Consider the following 16,052-nt stretch of genomic DNA (forward strand, 5'->3'; position numbering starts at 1 on the left):
TCAGTTGCGTTGGCTCTGCCAACCTATGTGATGTCTTGTTTTAAACTTCCTCAAGGGTTAATATCTAAGTTAACAAGTGCAATCTCAAATTATTGGTGGAGTTCCAATGGGAGAGACCGTGGGATCCATTGGATTGCTTGGGAAAAATTGTGTATGGATAAAGATAAAGGTGGTTTGGCAAAACAGTACTGGCGATTAATATAATTTCCAAACTCCTTAGTAGCTCGAGTACTAAAAGGTAGATATTTCAGGAATATTCATCCTTTACAAGCAAAAAAACCAAACTCTCCATCGTTTGGATGGAAGAGTATATTTTCGACCAAAAGCTTGGTTGAAGTGGGAGCAAGATGGTCCCTAGGTTCAGGTTACAACTTATCGGTCTGGAGAGATCCCTAGGTTCAGGTTACAACTTATCGGTCTGGAGAGATCATTGGCTTCCGGATGTTATTCCACGTCCCGCAAATGGAAGAGGAAAATTGTTACATCCAAATCTAATGGTAAACCATTTAATTAATCCGGTTACTAAAGAATGACACCTTCCTATTCTACATGAATTTATGGATCCGGTGGATATTCAATTAATTCGAGGACTTACTATTAGTCAAGTTCAGAAGCCAGATAGGCTTATTTGGCATCATACAAACTCAGGGAGATATACAGTAAAGTCAGGCTATCGGCTTGCCCGAGGGATGACTGAATCGATTGAATGGGGTCCAAATTGTAAAATTTTACAAGCACAAGCTTGGAAAGTCAAAGCCCCTCCAAAAATAAAACACTTTTTATGGCAAATCGCTTCGGGATCCTTAGCAGTAACTTCAAAATTAGCTCATCGAGGGATTCAGTGTGATATTACCTGTAAAAGATGTGAGATGGCAGAGGAAACAATTAATCATGCTTTATTTGAGTGCCCACATTCTCAAAAAGTCTGGGAATTATCCGAAATACCTATGGTATCAGGTAGTTTTCCTCTAAGGTCGGAATTCTCTAATCTAGGCTATCTTTATTGGAGGATACCACATCATGTAGATGGGGCGGAGAAATCTTACTGTAATGCTTGGATTTTGTGGTTTATATGGAAAGATAGAAATAAGAAGGTTTTCAAAGGAATACAATCTGAACCCACAGATATTTTAAATCACGCTTTGAGTGAAAAATTAATGTGGGAAGAAGCTCAATTGGATCCAATGGAAGATAACACTATGACGGAAATTATGGAAAGCCCAATCCAATCTATAAAATGTCGGATTGATGGCTCTTGAAAATCTTCGGACCCAACTATGGGTATAGGATGGTGGTGTTTTCAAGGAACTGATCAAACTTTGCTGTTTGGTGCAAAATGCCTTCGGAGATGTCCCTCCCCCCTTCACTCGGAGTTGGAAGCTTTAATTTGGGCTATGAAGAATATCCTTTCAAGAAGAATATCCTTTCAAGAAGAATTGATTGTCAAGCTTTTGAAACAGATTGTTCTGAGTTAGTCTTGATGGTTCAGTCTCCTGAAGAATGGCCCGCATTCTCCAATCTGCTAGACGAGTTGGAGTTTCTCCGTGTCTCTTTTCCCTTTTTCTCGCTTTCTCTTATTTCTCGTTTATGTAATTTTAAGGCGGACTGTTTAGCCCGTTCTTCTAGACTTCTGTTTTCTGATGTTACTTTTGTAAACTCTTCTCCTCCTAGTTGGACAACCAATCATGGAGTTACCTTTTAATGAATGTGTGGTTGATAAAAAAAAAAAAGTGTGGTACTGTTGAGAATTGCCCTAATTTCTTTTTATGAGAAATTATTGTAAATTAATATAAGGAATTATTACAAATTTTGCCATTGTTAGAGTGTCATTTATGGATTTTGTCATTTTCTCTAAAATCTTAAGGATTTGTCACTATTGAATATTTAAAATTTCAAACTTTGGATTTTTTTTTGCTAAAATACTTTATAACAAATACTAAACCCTAAAAACAAATGGAACCGACTAAACCCAAACATAACAGGTAAAGTGCATGTTAAACCATATTTTTATAACCTGAGAAATGGCAAATTCATAAAGTTTTAACAAAAATGGCAAATCCACAAATGCCACCTAAAAAATAGCAAATCCATAAGTGGTTCTTAATTTAATTTTTTGGTAGTTAAATAAAAAGATATATCAATATACATGGGCTGTTATAACAAACGTTTTGGTAAGTGATGTGTTTTTAGTCAAGTAGTTAAGTCCATTTGACTTTATCTTCTCCACCGGAATTCGACTCTACTAAGTCGTGTTACTCTGTGTAGTAAAGATTGATTATGGATCGAGGTTTATCGATCTAAAGATGTATTAAAAATATAAAAACAAACAAACAAATGTTTTGGTAATTAATATCAAATTCCTTCGAGATAAACTATAAATGCAAACCATGCAAACCATCCACTAGTAGTTTACCATGGTAAGATTTGTTGAGCATATGGTCCACGCGCTTTCTTTTTGAATTATTTCCATGCATAATTTTTTAACTCTCGTTTCGCCAGTCGGTGTCACGTTTTAATTCTATTATAAAGTCCGGCGAACGAGTTATTTGATTGTTACACCCACAGATGGTTTTAGATTTAAAAAAAATGAAATGTATGGGACAAAAACAAAAAATGCATGGAAACTTTCATCATTTTTGTACCGCTTCTCCTAAAAGTATTTCTAGTCGTTCTTATTGTAAGTTTTGGACCGTTGGTGTTGTCATGTATCAATTTAAATCTCTGGCATACATATATTATGTATCAATGAAGTAATAGAGATATAACATACGACAATTTATAGATGTTTTTGGCAATACATGCCAACTTGTTCTAACGGCAACCGTTGAAATTGTATCATCTCTGTAAGTATTCGCAATTGCGCATGTATAATAAAACAATACTAGTGTCCTAGGACTTCTGATTAAATAATGTTTTATATTGAAAGGTCACACACTTGTGTAAAAAACAAACAATAAGGTTCCGAACCAAACAAAACAAAACCATATCAGAAACCCAAATTTGGTGGCATTCTTTGATTTTTTGTTGAATCTATAGTTTAGAATATATACTGTACAGGTAATTATCTGTTAACTATTACATATTTAAAGGAATCAATGATCGATATGGAGGGTTTGATTCAGTTCGATCATGGTGAGTTTCATTAATTTTGAAATAAAAATATTCAGGAATATCTCCATATTTCTGAATATTATTTTCTTAGTTTTTTTGTCTGACGAGAATATAATTTTAATTTTGGCGTGTATAAGTACAATCATGGGTTTTGCTGATAGGGGAAAACCGGAGGACGTAAAAGGACCATAAATATTAAGTTGGTACATAGCAATTAAGTTTTATGAAATACTTACGTAGCCAAAGCAGTTTTTACTCGAATACAGGAGGAACAGATTTCACGGGCAACGCAAGGATTACCATTCAACTACTAACTAACCGACCAGTCATATAACAATGCCACAATGGGCTTGAATGCTTGAATGGTATATAGCTTTTTTTTTGGTCATTTAGATTTTATTAAGAAATTAAGAAATCAACATTTTATTATTGGAAAAGTTGGATATAAAGGATAAATAATTAAGCTATTGTCCATCCATGCATTCTAGGACTAAATATCACATATTTCTAATTTACCCTTTGTAGTTGGTTTAACTAGTTTTTCAAATAAAATTTAGAACAATTTGTAGGCAAATGAAAAAGAAGTCATGAGGATACTTATAATGTCCAAAATATATCGTTTTTTTACCGTTTTGGATAAATAAAATATGATCTACGAAGTTTAGAATACACATTCTGAATTTAGAATGTGTATTCTACATATTGCTTATGTTCTATTAAGTTTAGATAATGTATTCTATGCACTTTATATGTTCTACGAAATTTAGAACATATTTTTGTTCTACGGTATTTAGATAGTTAATTTCTACGAAATTTAGAATACATATTATATACTTTACTCTTTCTTCTAGAAAAAAATAGAATATCTTTTCTAAAATTTACCAATGTTCTAAAATTGTTAGAAAACACATTCTTATATTTTTTTTATATTCTACAAAAATAGAAAACAAATTCTATATAATTTAGAATTTATTTTTTTAAAAAGGAAAATAAATCTTTAAATAAAGAAATTGAATATTGTTAATATTACATCTGATAAAATTGAATATTAAGGTTAAGATTGTGTCTACAAATTTTAGATCATGTATTCTAATTAGTTTAGAAATCTTACGTCTACAAATTTTAAAAAATGTATTATGTCTACAAATTTTACGTCTACAATAATCCAACACATGCAAAGAAATCTAAAATTTTACATATATATACAAGCTCCAAAGAATTGAAAAAATCCAAAAAACTACCAAAAGATAAATTCGAAGAAGTTGACGTCAAAAGAATCGAAGAAGATGTTACCATAAAAAAATCAAATAAAAAGAAGATTTGGAATTATCTAGGCAAAAAAATTGGAAAGTAAATAAATATTGTTTTTGCCCTATATTTTTTCCAAATTGCTTTTAGAAAGAAATCTAATTAATTTTGGAAATTTTTTTATAGTTTAGCAAGATTTAAAGAAACTAGGGACAAAATGAGATTTTAATTATATTAAAGCATATATGATCAATTATCAATATAGAATGCATAGATGGACAATAATTTAATTATTTATCATTTATATCTAATTTTCCCTTTATTAAATAGCATATAAAATGTTGTTTTCGGAATATTCTCTTTCATGTGATATTTCAACGATGTTCAGTTGAAAAGAAATGTCTGTCTATAAAAGATAATTACGGTAAATTTCTATGATTAGCTTTGGACACCTTACCGCTTTTATGAGTTTCTGTCTCATTTGGAAAATTGTTTGTGGACGATGGGCATGCACGTTTCTTTCTTTCTTTTTTTTCTACCCAGAAAAAAATTATATAATCTTACTTTTTACCCTTTCTATTTCACAAGAGTATATTTTATTACATATTTTAAATGTTTTGGGTGCGCTTATATTAAATAATTAAAGCAAATGAAAGTTGAAAATAAACGTTATTATTGATAAATTTAACCAATTTTTTATTGTTATTGATAAAAAAGTATAATGAATAGATTATGATTAAAATCATTATCTTATTAGATTTTAAATTCTTAAATAGAAATAATTTTATCATATTTTCTTCAAAAAAAAAAATAAAAATAATTTTATCATATCTATACTATTAATTGAGAATCACTACATATTAAATAACCTTATGAAAAGTAAAATATTACATAAGATACCATTAATTTTTAGTTTTTTTAAATATATTTAAATAAAAATCATAAAATTCTATTAAGTAGTTATTAGTTCTAACAAAGTAAACTCACTTTCTCTCTCTCTTATTAATTATGATGAAAATTTGAAATTAATTTCTAAAATTTTTTTAACTAATGAGAATTGAAAAACTAAGATTTGATATCCTACTAAAATTTATTTAAACCAATCCAAATAGACTATTTTAATATCAAAAATAAAAACAAAAATAAAATTATTTTAATTCAAAATTAAAAAAACTATCGTTTAAAAAGTTTTATCAATGGAGGATTCTAAGATTGAATTTGAAATTTCGTAAGAAATTATATACATATATTTTTAAGATTCAATTTTGTTATAATATTTTCAAAATTTTAGAAATATAAAACGAAATTTTATTTCACAAGTTCTAAAAACGAGATTAGATATTAACAAATATCTATATTTACTATAAAATTAACTCAAATAATAATAAATTTTAATTTAATTATCATTATGGCCTTCGTTTATAGGAAGTTTCAGAAATATTTAAACAATAAATTATACATATTAATTTCAAAATATTTTGTGTTTTATTTTTATTTCATGTATATGAGACACGTTATGAGACAAAGAAATTATGACAGATATAGGACGGAATGGGTTTTCCGTTCTAAAATAGTTACGCCTAGCTAATATACATGAAATAACCCAAACTAAAACTGAATCCATATCTTATTTAACACCCGTAATCAAACTATTAGAAATGTTTTGATTAGTTTAGAAAATAAAAGCATAACATCACTTAACTTTTGCAATTAAATTATATCTTAAATATAATTTCGCACGTATGTGTGGATCCGGATTTTAAAATATAACTATGCACTAGCGCAACTCAATTTCATTCATTACTCCAACTTTCTAATATCTGTATTATTACAAAGTTCACTAGCACAACAAAATTTTATATATTTTTAAAATCTATGAAACAATTTCTATAAAAATATCTATGCACGTATGTGCGGATCAAGATCTAATACACTATAATATATATCATAAAAACAACAAAATAATCTATATTAAGTTAAATTTTGTTAGAAAATTTTTAAAAATATGAAACTCCGCACGTACGTGCGGGTCAAGATCTTGTAAATTATATTGTTTATATGAACTAGGATCGGACCCGCGGTCCACCGCGGGAGAATATTGGTTTACATACGATGCGTTTAATATTGTGTGTGTTTTTTAGTAGAACGAATCGTGTAGTATACTTATAAATATTCATAATAACGAATTGTAGAGAAAATGTAAAATTGTTTATAAATATACCCATCGTATTAATTATGATTTACAAAATAGAATTTTGTGTTTTAAAATTCTAAAATTAGACGATTCATGGGAATTAGAGCAGTCAAAATAGGTTAAAAACCGCGGTTTGAGCCCACATCATCTCACTATGGGGCAGATTTGGGAAAATATATTAAACTCGCAAATAAGCGGGCCACATGGATTAATTCGCAGTGGGTCATAGGTTTAATCGGTTTTCATCCGCGGGTTGGCGGATCAGCCCGCATATTAGTATTTATTGATAAAATTATAACTTATTCAACATGTGGTAATTTAAACAAACTTTTAATAGTATTTTGATTTATTTATTTAGTAGTATTTTAAATTTTGGTTACTTTAAAATTATTTAAACAAAATCCATGGACAATCCCGCAAATCTGCATACATTCGCGGGACGGGTTTGTATTTCATATATGCTACCCGCGGGTCGTGCGGACTGACTAACTAAAAGTCAAAATATTTTTTGTCTATCGCAAAACGGACTTAACGGGACGAATCAACTCCCTTTGACAGTTCTAATGGGAATATTATTTAGTCATACAATAAAATGAAGTTTGGACATAGTAATAATAGAATATGTATCTTATTTGTTAGATGAGAGATTGAAAGATGAAGTATAATGATTAAAAATTAATTATTATTTTTCATGATTCACAAAATTTAATAAATACTTATCATCTTGTTGAATAATTCTAAAATCATATTCAAGAAATCTTTATAAATTGAAAATTAAACTTCTTTGGTAAGCTATAGGTATGAAAATATCATAATTTCGATTTAATCTAATTAAATTAAAATTAGTTACATGGATTTCATATCTATTTAATTTACACGGCCAAAATAAAAATATCTATTTAATTTACAAGACCAAAATAAAAATATCAATTTAATTTATAAAACAGATGGGTTATTTGTGATAAATTTTCTAGAAATCTTTAGAAGCAAGTAAAATATCTTTCAATTAATGATAATTGGCTAAAATGAGCGAAATTAATGACAAAAACGTTTATTGTTATGGAATTAGTCCCAAAAATATATGAACAAATTTATTATACGTAATTAATGTATAATATTTTTTGGAATATGCTTTTATTATTAGTTACCATAAGTACAATCAGATTTTATTTGATTTCCATAAATATTTGATTTTATTTCGATTTTTCATTATTAATTCGAATTTATATTCCAAAAAAATTTCAAAGATCCGATTTCAGAATTTCGGATCAATTTTCTGATTTTAACCCGACCTATTTTCAATAGTACTTCTCTTTTAATAGTATAGAGATACTAAACACAAAATATATTACGTCGTTGTTTGTCGTAAACTTTCTTAAATAACAAGTTGACCATCGGATGAAGGTAGGACTGACAAGGTGAAAGCGTTACGTTGATACCAAAATCAACATTGGTCGGAGCGTTACATAAACAACAATTTGGCGGAATTTTTTTGAGTTATAAACAACATCCCATCCCGTCTCGTTATTTCTATTCTCATTTCATTCTATTAAAATCATGTTCCAAATTCTTGTTTGTTTACCTTTATATACCATACAATACATATTGTAAGTTTTGCGGGTTAATATGTATGCTATTAAAATTACAAATATATTTTAACAAATTTATTAGTGTGTCTTTCCTTTGCTAAATTTTACATATTCTTCTTTTCATTGTTTAATCATAAGTAATTTGATTTTTGAACTAAAAATAAAAATTTGAGATACATCTATAAAAGAGATCTGCTATTGGTGCAGAATTTGTTTTGAATGCAAAATATATAATTAGTTTACATTATTTCGAAAATTGTGTGCAATACATTAGGGGTTTATTTCGAAAATTATTTCAAAATTTGTGAAAATATTATAACAAACTGAGGGCCTGACTGGTTTAAACGCAGCGGTTGCGGTTGCAGAAGTTTGCGGAAGCGGGAGGTTGCGGCTTCAAGCGTTACCGAGCATTTTGAACGACTGGTTTAGCGTTTGAAAATGGATGCGTTTGCGGGAGTTTTATGACTGGTAAACCAGCGGGTGCGGTAGCAGTTAAATAAAAAATGACCAAAACAAATAAAAAATATTTTTAAAAAAACACCAATATATTTTTATGATAATATTAGAAAAATTCAACATGCTTAATAACTAAAACCGTAAATAAAGTACTAAATAATTATTCAAAATAAAGAAATTTTGTAACAAGATAGTACTTTATGCATCTGTTTTAACACCAAAAATTGCATCAAGTAATGGGGCAAACTGTAAATAACATTGAATTTAATCAAAAAGCAAGTGAGTTTCCATTCGAGAAAACAAATCGAAACATATATTCAATCAAAAAGCAAAGCAATACATAATGAAAAGAAAAAAACGATGCCATGAAAATTATTTAAAGAGTTACATATGAGGTGATGAATGAATAAAATGATATATGATACTACGTTTGGTTCTTGATTTTCATCAGTTTGGGTGGAAGACATTGAGAGAATAGAGTTTCAGAATATTGATTAGTGTTTCTGATGAGAACGTGATACAAAGATGAAAGATATATATAGGTTTAATATATATTATAATAATTATAAGTAAAAGTCTGATTTTTTTAATTTTTTAATTTTTTTTATTATTTTATTATTTTATTTTTTATTTTTTTTAAATCCAACCGCTACCGTCCGCAATCGCAAATGCTTGCGGGAAAGAGCTTTTGAAATTCAGCGATTTCGAACGGTTCGAAGCGGTATGAAGCGGTTTCTATGATTGGTAAAAATTAAAGCTGTACCATTTGTACTTTATTTTTGTTCACCAATCAAAGCCTATAGCTTGTACTATGTTACATTGAGAGTGACACATTATAGTAATAACTGGTGAGGACCAAAGAGGTCGACGATGTGGAGACGAAACATATTTAAGACTGTCTACATATTATTACCATCTCTCTCATAATTCATAAACATCTATGTCCCGGTTTCTCTCAGTCATAGCAGAGTAGCAGACCCATAGTATAAGTAACATAAACCATTAATTAGGTCCTAAAAGTTATATTTTATTTTTAAAGTCTTAATGGGTCCGATTAGTAACCAAAAACTGTACATGTTTTTTAGCTATTAGTTAGAGTTGTAAGCTTTACCGAAATAGTGCAAAACTGTAAGAAACAGTTGTACAAAATTTTTTTACAAAAAAGCTGAGAGTCAAACTTTTAGTAACGCTTTTGATAAAAATTTTGTGATTGGTAACTGTCAAAACTGTACAGCATGTATCGCTTTGATAATGGGTTACCATTCAAACCCAATATGCTATTTAAAGATTGGATTTGACAAAAAATAGTATTTTTGTTTGGTTTTAACAAATAAAGTTTTTCTTTATTGTTACTTATAACCGTTTTTTTCAGTTTTAATCGTTTATGAATTTATAACATTCAGAAACAAAACAATTTTTTAAAAAAAATTTGAATAAAACTTTCACTAAAATTAGACCGAATTTGCTCTCAGGTGTATTGGACTTGATATTTTCAGAGATTTGGTAGAATTTCGTATTTGCTTACATGATTCCTTTTGTCTTTAAACAAAAATATATATATATTTTTTTTGACTTAACAAACGCTCCTACATCCAAGTGTTCGTGCTCCTCATCAGCAATTATGCATCTCAGCTTCTTTAGTCACTTCTTGTAATACTTTCTATACTATTTTGACGACTAGTACAAAACACCCAAATAACTGCATCAACATACTCCACAATCATTATAAGGATGATGCCTTGTGGGCAGCCTTTTTACTTCTGATCTAGATAATCAACAAGCATTAATCTCATAGTTCTTTCTAACATCAACATTCATTGATTATATATGAGAATGTTTTATCAAAAATTGGTCACAAAACATTTTTAGTGAATAATTTTCTTTTTGATCTAGAACAAGTTGGTCAAGAAAATTTTAGTATTAAAAAAATCTATTAGATGGCCGAACCATGAAGACTTCACCCTTAACATCAATACATATTAGTCCATCAAATCCAAGAACCCAATTAGGAATTACTACACATAGTTATGAAAGCTAAATAACAAGACATAATTAATTGACGAAAAAACATGATCCACCTATGATGAGAATCTCCCAAGGAGTCGGCACTCTAAGACGGTGAATAGATATTCCTTAGGTTCAACGGACGGTGAAGCCACGAAGAACAAGGATGGTGGAGCGAATGGTCGAACTTGAATTCCTTAGATATGACACACTAAGACGAATTCAAGGCTGAAAATGAGAATCACTTTCGACAAGACCCCCTGGATATGACGCACCAAGACGGATCATGTATTGATCAATGGACACACCATTAACCAAACCAATGGATATTACACACCATTGACGAAAAATGAAAACTCACTCTCAAAGGATTCCAAAAATATCAAAAAGGCTTATTCTTTATTCATGAGATGAACCTCATTATATAGAGGAATTACAACAAATTCGTCCATAATAGTTTCTTAACATGCAAAGCATCTAGGGAGATGAAATTCAAACTCTAAAGTGCATGTAAGAGAGAGAAATCGACAGAATTAAATGCAGTCTTTGCTATGGACGAAATTTGATCTTCCTTGATTATTTTTGGGCTGAATCCACTTTTCTGGGCTTCTATAATGGACCAAGATTGTAGAACAAGTCAGTTTGTAGCTTAGTTCATTCTGGTCTGGTCGGAATTCTTCATTGAATGCGCGAAGGTCCGAATCTGGTAAACTGGAGAACACCTGATTTGTAAATTGAATAACTCCTTTGTTTGATCTCCTTTTGCTTTGATTCTTCTTCGAGGAGTTCCATAGTTGAGCTGAGCACATTCTCCAAGTAGTTTCGTGCTTTGATTCCTTGTCATTCGGAAGATACACTTCAAAAACTGAACACATATCCTGATGCTTCCCATTATCATATCATACTCTCCCTCTTGAAAAAGGATTTGCCCTCAAATCCGGCTACTGTTCTTCTTCTTTTCTTTTTTTTTGAGAAAAATAAAGGAATAAAAATAAAAAAGAAATACAAGATGAAGAGATGAGGAGATGAATGAAAGAAGATGGAGAGAAGAGAAGATGATAGAATGATAGAATGATAGACCGAGCTTAGAGTGTTGCTCTGATACCAAATGATAAGAATCTCCCAAGGAGTCGGCACTCTAAGACGGTGAATAGATATTCCTTAGGTTCAACGGACGGTGAAGCCACGAAGAACAAGGATGGTGGAGCGAATGGTCACACAAGAGCTGCGGAAGACTCTTGATTTACCGAACTTGAATTCCTTAGATATGACACAGTAAGACGAATTCAAGGCTGAAAATGAGAATCACTTTCGACAAGACCCCCTGGATATGACGCACCAAGACAGATCATGTATTGATCAATGGACACACCATTAACCAAACCAATGGATATTACACACCATTGACGAAAAATGAAAACTCACTCTCAAAGGATTCCAAAAATATCAAAAAGGCTTATTCTTTATTCATGAGATGAACCTCATTATATAGAGGAATTACAACAAATTCGTCCATAATAGTTTCTTAACATGCAAAGCATCTAGGGAGATGAAATTCAAACTCTAAAGTGCATGTAAGAGAGAGAAATCGACAGAATTAAATGCAGTCTTTGCTATGGACGAAATTTGATCTTCCTTGATTATTTTTGGGCTGAATCCACTTTTCTGGGCTTCTATAATGGACCAAGATTGTAGAACAAGTCAGTTTGTAGCTTAGTTCATTCTGGTCTGGTCGGAATTCTTCATTGAATGCGCGAAGGTCCGAATCTGGTAAACTGGAGAACACCTGATTTGTAAATTGAATAACTCCTTTGTTTGATCTCCTTTTGCTTTGATTCTTCTTCGAGGAGTTCCATAGTTGAGCTGAGCACATTCTCCAAGTAGTTTCGTGCTTTGATTCCTTGTCATTCGGAAGATACACTTCAAAAACTGAACACATATCCTGATGCTTCCCATTATCATATCATACTCTCCCTCTTGAAAAAGGATTTGCCCTCAAATCCGGCTACTGTTCTTCTTCTTTTCTTTTTTTATGAGAAAAATAAAGGAATAAAAATAAAAAAGAAATACAAGATGAAGAGATGAGGAGATGAATGAAAGAAGATGGAGAGAAGAGAAGATGATAGAATGATAGAATGATAGACCGAGCTTAGAGTGTTGCTCTGATACCAAATGATAAGAATCTCCCAAGGAGTCGGCACTCTAAGACGGTGAATAGATATTCCTTAGGTTCAACGGACGGTGAAGCCACGAAGAACAAGGATGGTGGAGCGAATGGTCACACAAGAGCTGCGGAAGACTCTTGATTTACCGAACATGAATTCCTTAGATATGACACAGTAAGACGAATTCAAGGCTGAAAATGAGAATCACTTTCGACAAGACCCCCTGGATATGACGCACCAAGACAGATCATGTATTGATCAATGGACACACCATTAACCAAACCAATGGATATTACACACCATTGACGAAAAATGAAAACTCACTCTCAAAGGATTCCAAAAATATCAAAAAGGCTTATTCTTTATTCATGAGATGAACCTCATTATATAGAGGAATTACAACAAATTCGTCCATAATAGTTTCTTAACATGCAAAACATCTAGGGAGATGAAATTCAAACTCTAAAGTGCATGTAAGAGAGAGAAATCGACAGAATTAAATGCAGTCTTTGCTATGGACGAAATTTGATCTTCCTTGATTATTTTTGGGCTGAATCCACTTTGCTGGGCTTCTATAATGGACCAAGATTGTAGAACAAGTCAGTTTGTAGCTTAGTTCATTCTGGTCTGGTCGGAATTCTTCATTGAATGCGCGAAGGTCCGAATCTGGTAAACTGGAGAACACCTGATTTGTAAATTGAATAACTCCTTTGTTTGATCTCCTTTTGCTTTGATTCTTCTTCGAGGAGTTCCATAGTTGAGCTGAGCACATTCTCCAAGTAGTTTCGTGCTTTGATTCCTTGTCATTCGGAAGATACACTTCAAAAACTGAACACATATCCTGATGCTTCCCATTATCATATCATACTCTCCCTCTTGAAAAAGGATTTGCCCTCAAATCCGGCTACTGTTCTTCTTCTTTTCTTTTTTTTTGAGAAAAATAAAGGAATAAAAATAAAAAAGAAATACAAGATGAAGAGATGAGGAGATGAATGAAAGAAGATGGAGAGAAGAGAAGATGATAGAATGATAGAATGATAGACCGAGCTTAGAGTGTTACTCTGATACCAAATGATAAGAATCTCCCAAGGAGTCGGCACTCTAAGACGGTGAATAGATATTCCTTAGGTTCAACGGACGGTGAAGCCACGAAGAACAAGGATGGTGGAGCGAATGGTCACACAAGAGCTGCGGAAGACTCTTGATTTACCGAACTTGAATTCCTTAGATATGACACAGTAAGACGAATTCAAGGCTGAAAATGAGAATCACTTTCGACAAGACCCCCTGGATATGACGCACCAAGACAGATCATGTATTGATCAATGGACACACCATTAACCAAACCAATGGATATTACACACCATTGACGAAAAATGAAAACTCACTCTCAAAGGATTCCAAAAATATCAAAAAGGCTTATTCTTTATTCATGAGATGAACCTCATTATATAGAGGAATTACAACAAATTCGTCCATAATAGTTTCTTAACATGCAAAGCATCTAGGGAGATGAAATTCAAACTTTAAAGTGCATGTAAGAGAGAGAAATCGACAGAATTAAATGCAGTCTTTGCTATGGACGAAATTTGATCTTCCTTGATTATTTTTGGGCTGAATCCACTTTGCTGGGCTTCTATAATGGACCAAGATTGTAGAACAAGTCAGTTTGTAGCTTAGTTCATTCTGGTCTGGTCGGAATTCTTCATTGAATGCGCGAAGGTCCGAATCTGGTAAACTGGAGAACACCTGATTTGTAAATTGAATAACTCCTTTGTTTGATCTCCTTTTGCTTTGATTCTTCTTCGAGGAGTTCCATAGTTGAGCTGAGCACATTCTCCAAGTAGTTTCGTGCTTTGATTCCTTGTCATTCGGAAGATACACTTCAAAAACTGAACACATATCCTGATGCTTCCCATTATCATATCATACTCTCCCTCTTGAAAAAGGATTTGCCCTCAAATCCGGCTACTGTTCTTCTTCTTTTCTTTTTTTTTGAGAAAAATAAAGGAATAAAAATAAAAAAGAAATACAAGATGAAGAGATGAGGAGATGAATGAAAGAAGATGGAGAGAAGAGAAGATGATAGAATGATAGAATGATAGACCGAGCTTAGAGTGTTGCTCTGATACCAAATGATAAGAATCTCCCAAGGAGTCGGCACTCTAAGACGGTGAATAGATATTCCTTAGGTTCAACGGACGGTGAAGCCACGAAGAACAAGGATGGTGGAGCGAATGGTCACACAAGAGCTGCGGAAGACTCTTGATTTACCGAACTTGAATTCCTTAGATATGACACAGTAAGACGAATTCAAGGCTGAAAATGAGAATCACTTTCGACAAGACCCCCTGGATATGACGCACCAAGACAGATCATGTATTGATCAATGGACACACCATTAACCAAACCAATGGATATTACACACCATTGACGAAAAATGAAAACTCACTCTCAAAGGATTCCAAAAATATCAAAAAGGCTTATTCTTTATTCATGAGATGAACCTCATTATATAGAGGAATTACAACAAATTCGTCCATAATAGTTTCTTAACATGCAAAGCATCTAGGGAGATGAAATTCAAACTTTAAAGTGCATGTAAGAGAGAGAAATCGACAGAATTAAATGCAGTCTTTGCTATGGACGAAATTTGATCTTCCTTGATTATTTTTGGGCTGAATCCACTTTGCTGGGCTTCTATAATGGACCAAGATTGTAGAACAAGTCAGTTTGTAGCTTAGTTCATTCTGGTCTGGTCGGAATTCTTCATTGAATGCGCGAAGGTCCGAATCTGGTAAACTGGAGAACACCTGATTTGTAAATTGAATAACTCCTTTGTTTGATCTCCTTTTGCTTTGATTCTTCTTCGAGGAGTTCCATAGTTGAGCTGAGCACATTCTCCAAGTAGTTTCGTGCTTTGATTCCTTGTCATTCGGAAGATACACTTCAAAAACTGAACACATATCCTGATGCTTCCCATTATCATATCATACTCTCCCTCTTGAAAAAGGATTTGCCCTCAAATCCGGCTACTGTTCTTCTTCTTTTCTTTTTTTTTGAGAAAAATAAAGGAATAAAAATAAAAAAGAAATACAAGATGAAGAGATGAGGAGATGAATGAAAGAAGATGGAGAGAAGAGAAGATGATAGAATGATAGAATGATAGACCGAGCTTAGAGTGTTACTCTGATACCAAATGATAAGAATCTCCCAAGGAGTCGGCACTCTAAGACGGTGAATAGATATTCCTTAGGTTCAACGGACGGTGAAGCCACGAAGAAC

This window comes from Arabidopsis lyrata (assembly GCF_000004255.2).
Source record: "Arabidopsis lyrata subsp. lyrata unplaced genomic scaffold ARALYscaffold_2, whole genome shotgun sequence".
NCBI lineage: Eukaryota > Viridiplantae > Streptophyta > Magnoliopsida > Brassicales > Brassicaceae > Arabidopsis > Arabidopsis lyrata.